General features: G+C 27.6%; 1 protein-coding gene across 1 annotated transcript in view; it reads right to left on the bottom strand.

The window, feature by feature from the left end:
- The window catches only part of LOC107446844 (synaptic vesicle glycoprotein 2B-like), a 138814-nt gene extending 123491 nt beyond the window's left edge, over positions 1-15323 (bottom strand). The window contains exon 1 of the mRNA XM_043042000.3: positions 15017-15323. The gene's annotated coding sequence lies outside the window, so the exon portion shown is untranslated. The remainder of the gene's footprint in view (positions 1-15016) is intronic.
- Between the last annotated feature and the right edge of the window lie 217 nt (positions 15324-15540).

Genomic DNA, 15540 nt, shown 5'->3' on the forward strand with positions numbered 1-15540 from the left:
TCAGATATCTTTCAAAAACCATATTTAATTAGTTCCATTTAATGCAAAAGAGGGAATTGCATATATTTAAGTAATTCTAATTCATGCATTCGATTTTATGCTAAGGATTTATAATTATAAACACATTAAATATGTATAATAAGCAATTCTCTTTCCTTCCCGAAACGAAAGCCTCCTTTATAAATAGATTTATGAGAAAAAGAATTCTAAAAAATTGGCTAGATTAGATATATAAGATAACACCTGATAGACAGATTTATAAGAACTACACCTGCATAATGTTGAATGAATCTATTCGTACGTAACCCGTGCAATTTTATCGATTCCACATCCTCTATCACAGAAATCTCTGAAAATTGTTCTTGCTATTGGCTGGTAAAAAAAAAGATTTTTGACACAGGTTGCAAGCCTGTGACTTACATTTATCCTGTTTTTGCAGAAATGTGAATATAGTTACTTTAATAGATCACGATATCTTCAGAAACATTTTTGAAATGATAGTAAAATAAATATTTTTGCACTACAAGCACATTAAAATGAAAATTAATAAATAGTTTAGTTTCTAAAACTGAAAAATTTAATTCAAATTTAAAAACTTTTTAAAAAAATCCAATTTTTTGAAATTTTTATTTTAGCATATTTTTGAGAAAAAATCCTTAAAGGTTGAAATGGCCACTGCAAGAAATTGGAGTCTTTTCGTAATTCAATTTCAGTAAAATATTTTCTTTAGTTATTTAAATTCAAAATTAAAGAACATTGTAAAAAATTCCTGATTAAACTCTTAGTAAAAGTACTTTCACCCGGAGTGCATCCTCCATCCCGTAAAATCCTCTTTCCCCGTAAAATTTCACACCATAATTTTTACAGTAATGTTCATTTAATTACAGTGATTCAATAATTTTTCAGTGAATGTTAATATAAAAATCATGTCACGTCATATTTTTCGCTATGTAAAATTTTGCAATAAAAAGTATTGCCACCCTGAATGATGGCATTTTTTTACTGTAATTTGATCCGGAATTTTTAAATTGGTAGAAAAGTACAACGATTGTTAAATTACTCAGTTTCAAAACTCTTTAAAGATCTATTTCTAATAAAACAATCAGGAAATCATTCATGTAAAAACTCAAGCTTTGTCTGTAATTGCAAATTACTTTTACAAAAATAAAAGAAATTAAATCATATATTTTATATTGTGTTAAGTCTTAAGTTATAGTTAAATCTTAAAAAAAAAGGGATAAAAATAGTATGATACTAGTTATTTGAGTAATGTGTCCCGTTAATATGCTTAATTATATCTTGTTTTACTTAATTGATCATTAAAAAACAATTTTTTAGCAGAATTCACACATGTTTTTTACAAGTACAGTCTTTTTCGCATTTTACAATTTACAATATTACAAGGATATTTAATTATTTTGTTTTTAAATTTATTAAGGTTTATTTAATCTGGAACTCATTAACTTTACCACGGCATATTTTTGTAAATTATACATGACTATGCTCTTCATAATGGCCTACAACAGGAAAATGCATAGCAAAAGTTTTTAAAGAGAAAATAAAAATACTCTTAACTAAAAATACTATTTTAACTCTAAGACCTTAAAAGCACACTGTAAACAAAAGTAGTAGCTAATTTAAAAAAGGTTAAAGAAATCCATAAAAAAAGCAATGATATTTAAAAAAAATATATTTATGAAAAAATGGAATTTTATCCGTTCCAACGCAGCTTTAATTAATAAAGATTTTATTTTCTAGAACTACTATTCATTATATTTACTCTATTCTTTTTAAATTCCTGTGTTGTTGTTTTTTTCTAAATCTTCATTTGTGTAATTATACTAAGATTTTTTGTTAAATTTATATTTGAGAGTAGTCTTTTTATGCTTTTCCGCCCAAATAATTCAGAATTCAAACAAATTCTTATGTTTTACTGTTTAAATTCTCACTAAACCATATATAAATATAATGTTTAGAAATACTTAACGCTTTTCAATTATTTGTATAAAGATTTTTTTTAAATCTTTTAATTTAGTAATAAAACTTTAAAGCCAATATTTTTTCATCATTAAAACATTCACAAACTAACAAAATGTATTAGAATGTATTTTCTCTTCTTCGATCACGTGGTAAATAATCAAATAAAGTAAGAAGAAGCTTTGAGGTTGTTGTTCATTTGTAGAATTTCATTATTAGAAGAAAAAAATATAATTTATTTCATATAAGTTCCTTGAAAAAATCTCACCATTTTGAAATTAATTATATAATACGTCACTTATTTTTATCCTTCCAGTAGTTTCCAAACAACTTCACGTTAAAAAAAAATTGTGTTCATGTTTTTCCCTTAAATAGTTTATCTTCATTTCTAAATAAGTTATGAAAGTTAAAAGTCTGTAAAACTAATTGAATTAGTGTATCTGAGGGAGATGAAATTAACCAAAATATTCGGTTTTTTGAAAAAAAGAATACGATAAAGTATTCGCGTTTTTTTTTTCTTATATATTTTAAGTAAGAACATTTTTCTGAAACTGACTTGCTTAGCGTTTATTAGTTATTTAGAAAATAAACACAATCAGGAAAAAACCTGTATCTTGGAACACGCTTAATGTTTTAATTTTTGCTTTCAACTATAACAATCAGATTTGCAGTTTGGAACAAGATTCAAATGCACAAACGTTTTTATTTAGTAATATATAATTACAACACAAAGGATACAAAATAATTTTTATCAGCTATTTAAAAGGAAATCGCAAACTGTTTCAAAGTATTACATTTTATTGTACTTAAGGACATACTTCTTGCTTTTGACAGCTGTCATTTATTGATAATACAAATGTCTTATTTTTTAAGACAATAGTTTAAAAAATATTTTACAGATGTATTACATTACAAACAGCAATTAAATAAATAATCCCAAGAAACAGAGCTGTTAGATATTACTTGATCAAAGACTTCATTCACTCGAAATCTCGCCAAGTTTCAGAGTATGAAACATGTAGACTGCCATGTATATTTTTAAAAGGATGGAAGTTTTCAATCACATAACAGTCCCATCAGTTAACCTGAGGCCTTGAAATCTTGTTTTATTCATTTAAATGCTAATTCTCTTGTTAACGGCGTTAGTTCCTCAACGCCTCTCTCTAGCACATGGGAATACATTATATCTTTATTTACGCTTCTCGGCTACTGTGGTTTTTCAAGTTTTAATTCTCACATTTATAATATTTCATAACGGTTGCTGAACAGCTGGTTCAATTTTTTGAGCTTACAACTAACAACGTGAACTCCGTAGCTTTGTAATTTTGAACCCAATCCAGAAACCAAGGGAAATCCTGGATCAAGTATTGGGAGATATTTGCCTTTGTGGAAGACGCTTTGATGGAAATGCGTTAATTTAAGAGGAAAACCACGAAACGTGACGCTAATCTTTGATGTGTCTACCATTGAGGATATTTTACGCCAACACTGTGATCAGTGCGAGCCGCGTGTGCAATTCATATCTATTAGCTATCGCTGGGATTCGAATCCGGTCACCTTATTGCGAGTCAAGAGCTCCATGCCCTGAGCAAACGCTGTTCTTCTCAAATTTATTTCTCCATTTTTCGTTTACAACTGTATTTATATTTCAAATCATTTTGTTTCTTCTCTTTCACGTCTGACAAGCCTTGAAAATAGGCCACTGTCTTTGAGAGCTTATAACATGGCAACTGTTATTTCTTATTTATGCATTTTTTAAACGAAGGAAAGTTTTTAATCAAGTAGTGTTAAGAATAGTAGTTTTCAATTTAAATCTAAAGTACAAAAACAGTAGTTGTAGAGCACGGTGTTTAGAGAAATTAATGAGTATGTAAGGAAAATACTTTTCCAACGGATTTATGGTAACAAGAGTGGCTGATATTTAATGTACGTTTTCCAGATTTAATTTTCTTTCTTTGGTATATATTTTCTTAATTTGGTATATATTTTCTTAATTTGGTATATATTTTCTTAGTTTAGTATATATTTGGCAGATATTTTTTATTATAAGTGTTGGAAGAAGAAAGCAAATTGAAACATTGGTAAATGTTTTAACGAGCTAGAACTTTATTAATTGTTGTTTAACTGTAAAAAAGTTTTATTTGTCTATTGAGATCTACTGACTGTTTAAAAAATAATATACTTATTGAATCAAAAGACGCACGTCAAATTTATATGTCTCAAAACAAGTCATTATGTTATAAAACTGAAATTCATATTCCAAGACACGTAGATTAAAATAAATATTAAAAATACTGTTCTAAAACCTAAAACATATTTATAAAATATAAAACTTTCTGTATTTAAAATATTACAACCTATTAAATGAATAATCAATAAAATTATTAAAAATGTATTGAATTAATTGAATTTATTAAAAATTATTTAACTAAATTAATTCTAAGTATATTGATATTTATATGTTTTTACATGTGAGGTACTTGAGACATGTTCCAAAGTAGAATCACGACATGGTTTAAATAAAACCAAAATTGTGGTCAGCTTGAAGGAACCGTCATAAGAAGAAAAGAAAAGGAGTCTACATACTGCCACGTGCGCGGGTGACATTAAAGCTATCACGATGAAGCATTTAATAAGCAGATTTGTTCTCCATTCATACATTGGATACATAATACATTAAAAATATTCGTCGAATCTTTTGTATTAATAGATTATTTATTGATATTAGTACAATGTTAAAAATTTCGAAGTAAAAATGGTTAAATAAGAGTTTATTTAATTGTTATTTTATCATATATAAACAAAAATCAAATAATCATAAATTAGATTATATTCAAAGTGTTAACACTGAGAAACGCCGTTTAATAACCGGTTTCACTTATTACGATTAATGAACCAGAATTTCACCCCACTAATGAAGACACGTAATTCGTTGCAAATGGGTATATCTTATAGCTTAGAGGGCTAGTTTGTCATTCCCCTGACGTACAGAACGGGGGCTCGCGTCCCAGCGTTGGCACCATAATATTTTCTTAATTCCTTTCAACACATGAAAAGTTTCCAATGTCCTGCACTCTCCAATTTGTGACTCTGGACTGTTGGAATATGACGTCTTCATTCACGCATAGATGGCAGCACTATAAAGCTACTGACACAAAAAAATTCTCGTAAGCTCAAAAAAACTCTTACGATAAGTGAAACAATCAGGTAAACTAATTAAACCACATTCCTCGGTTCATTTAATGAAACATAATTTAACCATAACCTAACTCCAATTCCTATTAATTACCGTGAATGAAACTGCTAAACTGCATCTAATCTGCAGTTAAATATCTTTTTTACGATTTTCGGACCATGCTAAATGCAAATGGTTAAAAAACCGTATATTTATGTATTCATAGTTTTTTAATCATACTAGTTATAAATGATTTCAAATCCGTAAAGAGGAAACTGTTCTTTACCACAAACTTTACAGTTAATTGGATGGATGCAGTTAATTGGATGACGGTTATTTTGAAAATAAGAATTCTAACAGTGTAAGAGGAGAAGCAATAGCACTTTTTTGTCATCTAAACTCAATATTTATACTACGACTTAAAACAACAAATTAAATGAACGATGTTTCTAGATTATTTTAAACCTGTTAAGTCTTTTATATGAAGATAACCGTATGAAAACCTTTTTTTCACACTTTTTTTAAATAAAGGGAAAGTAATCACTTTTTTTTATCTATTATCGCACAGAGTTGATAAGATATTATGATAATAAAGAATTTAATTAATAAATGCTTTTACCTATACATTTTTGAGTTTATTAAACACAAATACCGAAATATGCGAGTATTATTCAATAAAAATGGATTTTTCAAAAAAGTTCAATTTCTTATGCAATATCTTCAAGAAAATATGAAACTAATTAAATTAACTATTTATTTTTCATCTAACAAGTTTTTTAAAACAAAAATTAGTCTCCGTTATCAGGGAATAAATTGAAATTTCGTTATAGATTTCACAAATAATTACACAGAATAAAGTTTACATCAAGGTTTTATGAAAAATATGTATTGAAATTAATTCAGTATATTTGTTAAACACATAATGATCGTAAGTCATAATGTGCGAAAGGAAAATGCAAATATAAAAGGACTATTGAACAAATATTAACAAGTGTAGTAATGCTTTAAGTACCATGTACCACATTTAATCAGACTAAAAGTACGATTAAAATACGTTTTTATTACAGGAATTTTAAAAGTGCTCCATTTCAACTGTTTTTCTTTTCTTTTCTTTTCTTTTCTTTTCTTTTCTTTCCCTTTTTTTAAATCCGTCATTGAGCAGCCGAGCCGATTTGTAGCTTTACGACTACTAATGTTTTACTCCTTAGCCTTGTAATTTTGAACCCTATCCAGAAGACAAGGAAATTCCTGGATTAAGTTTTTGGAGAAATTGGCGTTCGTGGAGGACTTTTTAATGGAACTAAAGGCTTGGTTTCTTAGGACAGGACGCCGTCAGCTGGAAATCAGCGCTAACCTCTAATTGGTCCATTTGTGAGTTTGATAGTATACGTCATCGAACGCTCATCTTGAACTACAATTGCCGTCCAACTCAACTGCAGTTGGATTACAACGTGACGTTAACCACAGAAGCAATGGCAGACAACATCCAACAGCACATTAAAATCAGCCAAGATTTTGATTTTGACATTAAACATAGCTTCTTCATTAAACATAGCACTCTTCATTTAGCTCAGCTATAATGTGTTTTTTCATGGACAAAGTCATTATTTGTTCTCTAAAACACTGGTCGACAATAACAAAATCAATACAAATTCAAAATAAATATTTGTTTACGTTATTAACGCATGCGCAATGAGAGATAATGTCTGCGTTGGACCGACTGCTCACGCTGAGCTAACAAAAAAGTCTTTTTTGGCGTCAGATCTACGTCAACTTTCCGCTGACGCCCAGATAAGGCGCTAGTTCTAAGAAACCAGGCCTTGAGCTAACAAACCAGTATTTAGTTGGCGTCAGCGTGACGTTGACGTCCCGCTGACGCCCAGATAAGGCGCTTGTCCTAAGAAACCAGACCTTAAGCCACATTTGCGTTACATAGAGATAAAACCGCTCAAACATTCCACGCTTAGCCTGATGGCAATTGGGCTCTAACCCATGAATCGTCTACCACTGAAGATATTTATGTCATCACTGTGGTCAGTGCAAGCCTGATGCGGAATTCGTATGGACCAACCATCACCGGGATTGAACCTTAGTTCTCCTAATTGGAAGGCGAACACTCTATCCCCTGAGCCATCGCGGTTCTCAACAGTTTTATTGTATAATTAGAATTAAAAATAAAAAAAAAGCTTAGCATCAAAACAAAAAATTTTAACGTATTATTATAATCCCATTTTACCTATTGACTAAATGTGTTTTTGCACTGGTCTTTTTTTGTAATTTTTTAACCACTCTAGACTCGTCCCGATTCATTATTTTGTTACATAAAATGGGACTTCGTAAGCCAGGTATTTATTTTTTTCAGTCTTACGTCAACAGTGAATGAATTATTAATATAGCGTAGAAGAAATTGTACGAAATGGTAGATCCATTAATCCAATAAATCCTTTTTCTCCTAACTGATGAGAAAAACCCAATTCTCGTATTTGCAAAAAAGGGATCCGGCTAGCTACCAGTCTTTTTTCCAAACCTTTCAAGTTCGCCGAACATGCTGGTTGTTCGGAATAACGGAATCCATAATTGGTCATTAAAGGAGAAATTTGTTTTTTATGTATGTTGGAAATGCACCTTTGCAAAATTTTCCCTCTTCCCCTTCAAAAAAAGAATAGTTTGAAAATGTTTTGAACTGAATTTACAAATTTCTACATTTTTGTATCAGAAAAGGAAGTTATGTTTTGTGCAAACCACTACATCGGTGTGCTGAACCATCTGCAATAGCTTTAAAGAGCTGATCTTCAACGATGAGCATCTCTGATTTGCATTGCTTCAGCTCTTACCTTTTCAGCCTTGAGATTCAGAATTATCCCTCTGTGTACAATATCATAAGTTATATAAAATAAATTAGAGTGTTATAGTTTCCTGTTACAAGTAACTACTCTTCCAAACAAAAACTCAGTCTGGAAAAAAAATCAACTCCATGAAGTACCGAAATTATTGTCTGCATTTTTTTTATTTTGATCATCTTGTGCTACCTTTTTATTAGCCTAAATTTTTATTGCTCTTACAACTCCATATTTGTGATTATAGTGCGAAAATTTATCTAATCGAAAAGTGTGCAGGCATAAAAGAAACCTAGAAAAACATATGTTATCCCTATATCAATAACTCTTTCAATAACGATAGCAGAAAAGCTTTTAACCCTGGACGTTCTCTGTGACGGTACGACTCTCCAGACGTTATGTAAACTTCTTTCTACTCAATGATTGTTATTTTCTCATAACTAAAACATTTGAAAAATGTTCTAAGGTACAACCAAATAAAACTAAGTTGAGTAGTTTTATAAATTAATATTCAGAAAATGAAACTAGAACGGGGGAAAATTTCCTTTGTATTGATTAAATTTCCTTTCTCTCTTTTAACCATTAATATATTCGTATGCTAACTTTTGCTTTGATTTTGTCTTATGTTGAAGGTCATAATTAGAAATAAAATGATTTTAATGTCGTCATTGGGTTTTTAGTATCTGCTAGTGTCCCAATGTATAAGTATTCCAAGGTGCGAAACTCTCGTTTAGTTGTTAAGGCTTAATTTTTTAAATATGTCGAAGACAAACTTTAGTACTGAAAAGGAAAAGGTTGAAACAAAAGTTGACTTATTTTATTACTTCTATACATTAAAAAAAAATATTTTATTTATTAAATAAGCATTTAGGAGTATTTAAACAATAAATAACAGTTTTGTTTAGAGGCTGGCTTGTAAAAGAGAAGCAACTATAAACAAGGGTTTAGAATTACTGTGAAGAAGCCAATTTTATAAAACTCATTCAATACAGCATATTTAATACTAATCAAATATAAAAAGCTGATGACGGAGATTAAATAAGAAATAAAATCTCATTAAGTAAAATAATAATCAGAAAAACAGTCATACCAATCTTTCCGTTACTATCACGTTAAGGCAAGAGGTTCAAAAAGTTCCAAACCTTTTTGGAAGTATATTTAACCTTTTATTTACTGCTGGTACAAAATAACAAGTGCCATCAGACACCGTAGGCAAAAGGTTAAATATAAAAATAAAAAGGAAATTGATTGGAAGATATTTAGCAATTAAATATTCCGTTTTTCTTAAACAACGCAAATGTAGTTGCTTTGATTTCAAAATGGCGCAAAATGCCTTTTTTTATCAAAATGATTTTTATTTAAAATAAAACGCTGAGAGATAACAGATCAATTAACCTTACGTTTCTAAAGAATATGTTTTGGAACTCAAACGTAAAAATAAATTTAAGTTATATGGTAATTCCTGTTTTTTTTTCAAATTCTCAATATGAAGTATTTGTTTTCTTCGTCCAATTGTATGGGAAAAATTATCTTTTACGCATACCTTACGAAAAACCTAATAAAAAATTTTGACTGATTTTCAGAATCTGAATTTAAAATTTCCCGAATTACAACACTACACAAGCAGTTCTGAAGTTATATAGAAACATTAAATTTTTATTCAGCAATAAATTACGCATTTATAACAACATTGTATGTATTAATCAATAAGAAGCAAACTTACTGTCATTTATAGTTTGATTGCGTTCAACTTAAATTCGTTTATTCTAAAATAAACTAGAAAAACAAATAATAAAAATTTTGCTTTTTTATATATAACTATGCTATTTCATTTTATTCTTATTTTTGCATATATTTTTATTTAATTTTCTCTTTGCATAATTGTATTTTTTAACATTCAAAAATTTAGCTAACTTTAAATCTCTTCATTTATAAACATAAGAGTTTCAAATGTTTTATTATAGTTGTCACTTTGTTCCACACTATATATTTAGGGCTTTAACGCCCGGCTTATTCATTTTTCCAGTTGGCTGAGTTTCAAAAGTTATACTTTATGACCTTGGATTGTAGCTAATCGATACGAAGGTTTTCTCTTACATTTAGTTTAAAACTTCACATTTTTGTTAGTTTTTAAAACCATCTATCCTTCTTCAAAGTGTGCATTTCTCTACAGGAGGAAATTTGTGAAAGTTAATTATGCTTGACAGCGGATCATGAAAGCACTAATCTAGCAATTAAAAATAGAGTGTATGTAATGTTATGTACACTTAAGAGATTTTATCACCCTAAATTGGGACATTTAAAAAAAAGATTCCTACTAATATATATATATATATATATATATATATATATATATATATATATATATATATATATATATATATATATATATATATATATATATATATATAAAGGGAATAGAACTCCTATAATAAGTTCAAAATGTAGAGAAAACATGGAAAAATTACAGATCAAGGAAAAAAAAGGTGAAAAAGAAAAATAATAATAATAGAAATAATAAAAATCCGGAAAAAAGAAAAAAAATTATAAAAATCACGAAAATAAAAGAAATAATCTTTTCATCAGCTCACACGATTTTATCCGCAAAAAGGAATGCTTTCCAATATTGCATCAATATTGCCAAATCAAAATATATCAATACAATAGTGTGAGGAGTACTCAAAAAATATAGTTTTGAAACAAATAGAACTCATTAAGTAAAAATATCAAGTAAAAACAGAAAATAAAATGTTAAGAAAAAATAGAACAAAATATAAAGAGAAATCTGTAAAGCGAGTACCGTACTCAAACAAACTTACATGAACGGAAAATTTTTCAAGAATGATTTAAAATATTTTCGTAACAAGGTTGCCAATTTACGAAATTTGAAAACATAATTCAAATTGAGGTAAAAGCGTAAATAGAAGGATTTTGTTTTTTAGTGCGTTCTTACTGCAGTGCTGAATTACGTTTGATTTGTTAGTTACCAAGGATGGGTCTGAAAATGGATGTGTGCAAGGTAATATTATACTGGATAATTTAAAGAAGTTGACAGTTAAATTTTAGAAAATCAACTTTTATTTAAAAAAAATAAATAAAATAGAAGAGAGAGAAGAGAGAGAGAGAGAGAGAGAAAGAAACATGAATTGCCTGCTTTGTACATAATTTTCACCACGGATTTGCCCGAAATGGATTTGCGCAATGTAAAAATTATATAAACTAACAAAGACGTTTATTAGTACATTTATTTACAATAACATACAATTAACTCAATGATTTTATATAGAATTTAATTACTTTTGTTGGGTATTCATTGCTACATATTCTTTTAATTTAATTCTATTCTATTATTGTATTTTTTTTCTTTTTCCCCTTTTTTCATTGTTCTGTAATTTATCTATGTTTTCCTTACATTTTGAAATATATATATATATATATATATATATATATATATATATATATATATATATATATATATATATATATATATATATATATAAGTATTCATTTTTATATCTTCTCTAAAAATGTTTTATTTGTTTTGTCATACTTATTTGTACGTAAAAATCATTGCGAAATGTTTAAAATGACTTTTAAGCTGAATGAAAGTAGTTCAGAGTGCAATTCTTTTGCTTTCCAATAAAACAAATTGTATCAACAAAAGATGTATGTGTGGACAATACAAATACTAATACTAATACTAATACAAATACTAATACAAACAATACAAATACTAATACAAATACTAATACAATACTAATACAAAGTAACTAATACTAATACTAATACAAAGTAATATTTGAACTGTTAATTTGGTTTCTAAGTTAAGCTTATTTTAAAATATTGAAAGATGTATTATACCCCAAGTTTAAAGAAGACAATGGATGAAAAACAAATATTTTACACAGAAAAAATATTACAGCAAATTGGGACGAGAAATAAAATTTTTATTTTTAACCTCTTGTATAGGTTAATATTTATTTTGTTCATGTAGACAGAAATTTGAAAGAAACTAACTCTTAGTACTATTGATCTAAGAATACTATAACTATATTGATAGACATAATTTTATCATAGTGCAAAAACATATTAATGTAAGCATAAGTATTATCATTAAACTTAAAAATGTATGCTCTAGAATAACACACAAAAGAGCTTTTTTCGATATTAAAAATTTCAACTCAGTAAAAATTTGTTACTCCTGTTACACATTTACTAAGGCAATTAAAACTAAAACATTATTAAGAGCATTCGGAATGTGCTTGAAATAAGAAGCATAAAGCATTAATCACGAATGTAAATAAAAATTTTATTTTCAAGTAAAGAAAAAACTGTAAAATTTAGAGCTAGTTACGGTAAAAATTGTTTATGAAACGAAAAGTTAAGGGCTTTTTAATCTTCATAAAAATTTAAATTGTTATAGGCAGATACGCATCTTCAAGTTAAATAATTAAGTAAGAATTAGATTAAAGTATTCATATAGAATTCGCGAAAACTCAAAGTTACATTTTATAAATATTATTATATTCTTACATTTTGTAATTTATTTCATATTCCATTCTTAAAATTTTTGAACATCTCTTAATTTTTTTAAATATTTAAGATTTTAAGATAAGTGATAAATTCATGTTTTTATACTCAGAACGAAGTACTTAAATTCGAAGTTAACGAAATACTTAAATTATTTTAAATTTTCTAAATAAATATTAACCATGTCACCTCAGTGTCATTTTTCTATTAATTCATTATTTTGATAAAAACTAAAAATTAAATTTCATAATGTTTTTGCTTTTTTTGCTTTTTTTATTAAGGATAAATTAATTTTTCAAATAAAGATCTAGACACACAATTAACAATGTATATTAAAATTTATAATTTAATGTAAATTTATGACTATCATTAGCTTAGATCTACACATTGTGCTGTCCTTTACAATCATTATGGGCGTAACAGTTATCATAATAGCTTTGATATCCCGTATTTATTTGTTTCTCTGAAGAAACATTACTTGAAAAAATAAAAAAATAAAATATTTTGTAAATTGTATTATTCTACAGTAAACATAATTTTTAAAAATTCCATCATACTTATTACAAAAATTCTACGAAAATAATTTCTAAATTTCATATTTTTAAAAGTAATATAAGAATTTGAATAAAGTTTTCAACTCGATATAATTGTTTATAATTCAAAATACGGTTTCCGTAACTTTAGTTATGTTCAATGTAAATATATTTATCAGATTAAACTATTTCATAAAAATAACTTTAGTTTATCAAATTATCATCATTTTTATTTTTAAATGCGCGTAATATATATTTAAATATTTATTAATAAAAGTGATAATTAGTGCAAAAGAAATAATTCATTTGCATTGAGAGCATTTAAAATTTCACTCCCAGTTGCACTTATAAAACATATTTTATTTAAAAAGTACAATTTAATATGCATTTCTGTAAATGTTGCAAGATCCTTTAGGTCAAATTTTGTAATTATATATATTTCAAATGGAAGCATAAAATCAGATCTAAGCAATTACATTATTCTAAATAGATTTGACCATGCTATAGCAATAATTATAAGTTTATAACATAGCATTAGTTAATAATAATAGCTATGAAGTAAAACACAACCAATCATATCAAGCCAATTTATAAAAACAAATGACATTAAATCTACTTACCAGTGATAACCAAAGAATTAGGAAATTATTTGATTAATTTATCATGCAGTACTGTAAGTAAAAATATTTTAATATCAAATATGGTACCTGACTTAATTTTTTGAAAAAAATTAACCACTCAAACAAAATAATTATAGTTTGGATAATGAAAACTTTAAAATGTCGGCAGCTAATTTTAAAATTAATTAGTAGATGATGTCATGTCAAATTATTCAGTTATTGGTAACAAGTCAAAACATGCATTTACAATTTTTATCTCAAATTACTCCACTATCGGTAACAGTGAAAAAAGTGCGCAATCATTTGCATAATTTGTTACACACAACTAAATATTAAATTAAACTCACTAATCTTTATTTTTTTAGAATGACACTTTCTAATGCGCATTACATTTCTATAAAACTAATTATTTGTGTCTTTAACAAAAAAACTAGATCCTCCAGACCACTTAAACTAAATCTTGCATACCTCAAACAAAACTGGCTACTCATACTAAAATCAATTATGAATGGGTATTAAGTCAAAATATGCAGTAATTGGCAGTTTGAAATTATGCAATGATTTCACAGAATGTGAAAATAGATATGCGTAAAATATATGTTGCCCAAATTTATTTTCTTTTAAAAATGACTCTCATGAATACATAATGTATTTCTATAACTACCTCTATTAAACTAATTTTATGTTCCTTCATCTACAAAGTTATGCAAGCCAGACAACTTATAAAATATTTCATACCTTATTGCTAAGACATTTAAAATTCCAACCAGCAACTGATACCAAAATATATTATGAAATAGCATGGAATCAACGTAAGTAATAATTTAAGTAGCATAAAATTGTTCAATCATCGCACTCCAAGTAAAAATAATTACATATAAAATAAATTCCCTTTATCTACATTTTTGAAGAATAAAAGTCTCTAATATGCATTTCTATAATTATAAAACTATTTTTAGTTTCCTTATCTACAAAGTTATAGAAAGTAGACTAATATTTCAAAATGTTAATTAAATCAAATCTCCCGCTTACAACTGATACCAAAATCAGTTATGAATTAGCATCGAATCAACGTAAGCAATAATTGGTAGCATAAAATAATTCAATCATCTTTCACTGTACGTAAAAGCAATTGCATATAAAATAAATTTCCTAAATCTACATTTCTGAAGAATAAAACTCTCTAATATACATTTCTATAATTACTTCTATAAAACTATTTTTATGTTTCTTTATCTACAATGCTATAATGCAAGCAGATTAATATTTCATAATGTTAAGTAAATCAAATCTCCCGCTGGCAACTGATACCAAAATCAATGGGAAAAACTAAAAAAAAGTTACCTTTTAGAAACAATCCAAAACCAAGTTTAGAAGATGCGCCATTTTATTTTATTTTTTCAAAACCAGGGGAAAAAGCAAACCGAATTCTAAGCCCTGCACAATTGACTTCTTTTCGTAAGAAATGCAAATACTATTTTTCTGATCGCACTAGACCGTCGACCGAAACACGATAAAATGCAAATAACTATTCTGCTTTCAATGCGTAGAAAGAACCGGCGCAAGTACTTTCGAGTGCCTAAGTACCCAAACTAAAACGTGAGCATTTGAAGGGATCGCCTCTTGCGTCTCCGAGTATTGATTTAAGGGTAAAATGTTCGATCACCGGTGTCAGTCCTCAGCGCCATCTGGAGATCTTTCTTGACACGATAGAAAGTAAGTTTGGAAACTTCCAAAAAATAAAGGTCATTGTTATAGACATGAAAAGTACTGACATTCTTTTTTCAGGGAAAATGTCCTATTAACTTCATTGCAGCGCAAGGCAATCTAGGCAAAGACTATAATGACTAACATATACGGATCGTTTA

The sequence above is a fragment of the Parasteatoda tepidariorum genome, chromosome 6 (genome assembly GCF_982258835.1).
Source record: "Parasteatoda tepidariorum strain Cologne lab strain chromosome 6, Ptep-v5.0, whole genome shotgun sequence".
Lineage (NCBI taxonomy): Eukaryota > Metazoa > Arthropoda > Arachnida > Araneae > Theridiidae > Parasteatoda > Parasteatoda tepidariorum.